General features: G+C 42.7%; 1 protein-coding gene across 1 annotated transcript in view; it reads right to left on the reverse strand.

The window, feature by feature from the left end:
* Positions 1 to 3,933, reverse strand: part of ESRRG (estrogen related receptor gamma) — a 187,992-nt gene extending 184,059 nt beyond the window's left edge. The window contains exon 1 of the mRNA XM_075267147.1: positions 3,880 to 3,933. The gene's annotated coding sequence lies outside the window, so the exon portion shown is untranslated. The remainder of the gene's footprint in view (positions 1 to 3,879) is intronic.
* Positions 3,934 to 5,356: the final 1,423 nt, after the last annotated feature.

Consider the following 5,356-nt stretch of genomic DNA (forward strand, 5'->3'; position numbering starts at 1 on the left):
TCTCATATTGTACGTTCACATGTCCTTGGATTTGTAAAGTGCTACGGAATATGTTGGTGCTATATAAAGATTATTATTTTTATACATAGATAGATATAGATAGATAGATAGATAGATAGATAGATAGATAGATAGATAGATATGAGATAGATAGATAGATATAGATACTAGAGAGGGAAGACGAGTAGAGAGCGCGGCACGGAGGTGGTGACAGAGCGGTATAAATGAGACATATGTTGTGTAGACACATTCTGCACTAAGCACACACTTAACCACAATGAGTATTAAGTGAAGATCTCTCCGTGTTACACATTTGCACGGCGTTGTCATTTACCAAAAAGAGTCCGAGAGAGGACGAGGCTGCACTGTACCCGTCAGACCCCCGTACCCCATATGAGAGGGTCCCTGCGCCCTCCTGCCACTCTGCTCTCAGCTCGCTCTCCTCTGAGAAGTGTAGCTCACGCGCTTCAGTCTTATAACATCCCGGTCCTATCCCCCGGGGACGTTGCAGATTGTACACAGTTTACCTACACGTCTCCCCCTAAACAATGCACCGTGGAGGTAACGTTTGGATCACGCGTGTTTTCCACATGGTTATCCTACATTTTGCATTCCTCTGGGGGGTCATTTAATTGCTTGGCTGGAAGCAGAACACTTTATCATCTCACAGTTGTGTCGCTTCTTTGCTTTAATTCGTCTTTGTTTTTAGTGAATAAAGCGGAGCTATAATCCGCCTGATGTGTATCGTATGTTACCGCACAGTCTCATCAGTGAGGCAGCACATGCCTCGTGTCTCTGAGGTGTCTGGAAATATCCGAGCTCGTCACACTATCAAAATCATACAACACCAGAGAGACAGACTAGGAGATATTAAACTTCAACACCCATCATCCTAGACCAAACCTTCCAACCTGTTCGAAAAAGGGTCTGCTTTTGTATCTCAGAAACAGCGCCACTCTTGGGCTGCATCTAGCATTGCTAATTAGCTTGATTGAAGTGAATGGAGATGAGCTGCAATACCAGTCACAAACTGAGAGCAATGGTGGCGCTGCTTCTTGCAAAAAGAAAAATCAGACCCTTAGAGTGTAAAAAAAATATATATTGTCAAGGTTATAGCATGGATATTAAGGATAATGAGAGTGAGACCATTTTGGCTATTTATCTCCTTAAAGGGAAAGTATCACCAAAACCCAGCCCTGCAGATAGATAGGATAGGGTCACCTGAATCAAATGGTGTTTTCCCTTGTGAATTGTTGCCTCTATTGCTGACATAGGTGTCAAAGGGTGTCAACATTGCTCCAAAGAGCTAATTTGCATATTGACATAAACAGTGATACATCAGCAACAGAGACAGTGATTCACAAGGGAAAACACAATTTGGATCTGGTGAGAATAACCTATCTATCTGCAGGGCTGGAGTGATATGCTGGTTCTGGTGACAGTAACCTATCTATCTGCAAGGCTGGGGTGATATGCTGGGTCTGGTGACACTAACCTATCTATCTGCAGGGCTGGGGTGATATGCTGGGTCTGGTGACACTAACCTATCTATCTGCAGGGCTGGGGTGATATGCTGGTTCTGGTGACACTAACCTATCTATCTGCAGGGCTGGGGTGATATGCTGGTTCTGGTGACAGTAACCTATCTATCTGCAGGGCTGGGGTGATATGCTGATTCTGGTGACAGTAACCTATCTATCTGCAGGGCTGGGGTGATATGCTGGCTCTGGTGACACTAACCTATCTATCTGCAGGGCTGGGTTATATGTTGGGTCTGGTGACACTAACCCATCTATCTGCAGAGCTGGGGTGATATGCTGGTTCTGGTGACACTAACCTATCTATCTGCAGGGCTGGGTTATATGTTGGGTCTGGTGACAGTCTCTTTAAATTTATAGACAAATAAAAGTTACAAATTTTTGCAAATATAAATAAACAAACATTTTCCTGTGTTCTAAAGATTGCCCATGGATATGACCATAAATTCAGGAGCTTTCTATGGTCTGGGACTGGTCAGAAGCTCAGCAATGATCTTGGACAAGTGTTTCTTTCTACAAATTTAAACACGGTCGTGTTCTTGGAAATTATAAATGAAAGAGGGTCCTCCGGAAGTCCAAAATTGATGACTGGTTTTTAGGACACCGTATCAATAGCAACGTTTGCCACCCTTGCTGGATAAGGGGACCACAGCACTCCAAAGAGTTCCACATCCAACCACGTTTACTATGCATAGCGCTATACTTTTAGTAGTGGCTGTTCCTGGTATTGCACCTAAGTTGATCACTTTAAAGGTAAAGTACACTCACCGGCCACTTTATTAGGTACACCTGTCCAACTGCTCGTTAACACTTAATTTCTAATCAGCCAATCACATGGCGGCAACTCAGTACATTTAGGCATGTAGACATGGTCAAGACAATCTCCTGCAGTTCAAACCGAGCATCAGTATGGGGAAGAAAGGTGATTTGAGTGCCTTTGAACGTGGCATGGTTGTTGGTGCCAGAAGGGCTGGTCTGAGTATTTCAGAAACTGCTGATCTACTGGGATTTTCACGCACAACCATCTCTAGGGTTTACAGAGAATGGTCCGAAAAAGAAAAAACATCCAGTGAGCGGCAGTTCTGTGGGCGGAAATGCGTTGTTGATGCCAGAGGTCAGAGGAGAATGGCCAGACTGGTTCGTGCTGATAGAAAGGTAACAGTGACTCAAATAGCCACCCGTTACAACCAAGGTAGCCAGAAGAGCATCTCTGAACGCCGCACAGTACGTCGAACTTTGAGGCAGATGGGCTACAGCAGCAGAAGACCACACCGGGTGCCACTCCTTTCAGCTAAGAACAGGAAACGGAGGCTACAATTTGCACAAGCTCATCGAAATTGGACAATTGAAGATTGGAAAAACGTTGCCTGGTCTGATGAGTCTCGATTTCTGCTGCGACATTCGGATGGTAGGGTCAGAATTTGGCTTCAACAACATGAAAGCATGGATCCATCCTGCCTTGTATCAACGGTTCAGGCTGGTGGTGGTGGTGTCATGGTGTGGGGAATATTTTCTTGGCACTCTTTGGGCCCCTTGGTACCAATTGAGCATCGTTGCAACGCCAAAGCCTACCTGAGTATTGTTGCTGACCATGTCCATCCCTTTATGACCACAATGTACCCAACATCTGATGGCTACTTTCAGCAGGATAATGCAATGCCATGTCATAAAGCTGGAATCATCTCAGACTGGTTTCTTGAACATGACAATGAGTTCACTGTACTCCAATGGCCTCCACAGTCACCAGATCTCAATCCAATAGAGGAGCATCTTTGGGATGTGGTGGAACGGGAGATTCGCATCATGGATGTGCAGCCGACAAATCTGCGGCAACTGTGTGATGCCATCATGTCAATATGGACCAAAATCTCTGAGGAATGCTTCCAGCACCTTGTTGAATCTATGCCACGAAGAATTGAGGCAGTTCTGAAGGCAAAAGGGGGTCCAACCCGTTACTAGCATGGTGTACCTAATAAAGTGGCCGGTGAGTGTACATTGCCTATTATTTAAATTACATTTTTATGTTAAACATATTTTGAAATAATTTTTGAACTCTCAGTATATTATTTAGCTTAGTGGCCAGAGTCAGAATTGCAGGACTTTTAGGATTTTATTTTAAAATATGGATAGCAACATGAACATTTTTTTTTTTAATAAACCTCACCAAATATATATCTAATATAGAAATGTGATTTATACAATAGGTCATTTCCTTGTGACACACTCGCTTTAAATGATAGAATTGAATGTCTTGCAGCCACCACTAGGGGGAGCATACTGCATACAAATTCACATAGCCATGTTAGATCTAAGAGAAGGAGGGCACCGTGCCCCTTATTACCTGAGACGATTTTTGGTCCAGTCCTATATGTGCTGTTCCCGCAAAAAGCCAAGAGGAGACAACGCCTGTTAATTGAAAAGACAGACAGGAGCATTACTCCCTATTAGAGGGATAAAGCACCTCCATAACACCCTCACAAATAAACTAACACGGAGATTGTGCTCCTCCGGAGAGCCATAGAGTCAAATAGCAAGTTAAATTATCTCAGTGGGAAACAATAAAAATGCTTTTTAATGGGCGACATCAGCAAGAAATATTCCAGATTATTATTTCCCCTTTTTACAGCGACAAGGTTATGAATAGAATAATCTGCCAAATTTTATTTTTATTATCCCTTTATTAACAACATGAAAAATAACAAAAAAATGACGTATATAACTGTCTCTCTTCTATATAGAAATATCTATGTACTGTATAGTATCTATCTATATGATCTATCTATCTATCTTTCTATCTACAGTATCTATCTATTTATATTATTTATCTATGTAAAGCATCTATCTAATCTATCTATCAGTTTGGATTATCTGTCTATCTGCGTAGAGTATCTATCTTTCTATCTATGATCTCTGTATGACTACAGGCTATCTATATAAAGTATCTATCTATCCATCCATCCATCCATCCATCCCCTATCTATCTATCTATCTATCTATCTATCTATCTATCTATCTATCTCCTATCTATCTCCTATCTATCTCCTATCTATCTATCTCATATATATTTGCATATCTCTGACTACACACAACACAATCCCACCACATGCTCAGACCTATTTATTACCAAAACAAAATGGTTTATAAAATACGCACTACACAGTATATACACAATGCTCACATAAAATCATTCTATATCCTATATATTTACCTATATTTATATCCACCTGACACCAGACTAAGCCTAACTAGACCACAGAAAAATATTGCCCTGTGTTCAGACTTATTTCTTACTAAAACAAAATGGTTTCTAAAATAAACAGTATACAGTACACACAATACACACATAACAAACATATATAATCATACACTACACTTTACACATTGCACACACATATAGTTACACACACTACATATACTTACCTCTAATGCAGAGATGTCACATCTCAGCAGTGCAGGAGAGTCCTAATGAGCACCTGCTCTCTGCACTACCTCACCCTCCTGCCTGAGCTGCTCTCTGCACTACCTCACCCTCCTGCCTGAGCTGCTCTCTGCACTACCTCACCCTCCTGCCTGAGCTGCTCTCTGCACTACCTCACCCTCCTGCCTGAGCTGCTCTCTGCTTTACCTCCTGTGCCTGAGCTGCTCTCTGCACTACCTCTCCCTCCTCCTGCCTCTTCTGCCTGAGCTGCTCTCTGCTGTACCCCACCCTCCTCCTGCCTCAGCTGTTCTCTGCACTGCCTCTCCTTTCTCCTGCCTCTTCTGCCTGAGCTGTTCTTTACCTAACCCTCCTCCTGCCTGAGCTGTTCTTTACCTAACCC

The sequence above is a fragment of the Leptodactylus fuscus genome, chromosome 3 (assembly GCF_031893055.1).
Source record: "Leptodactylus fuscus isolate aLepFus1 chromosome 3, aLepFus1.hap2, whole genome shotgun sequence".
NCBI lineage: Eukaryota > Metazoa > Chordata > Amphibia > Anura > Leptodactylidae > Leptodactylus > Leptodactylus fuscus.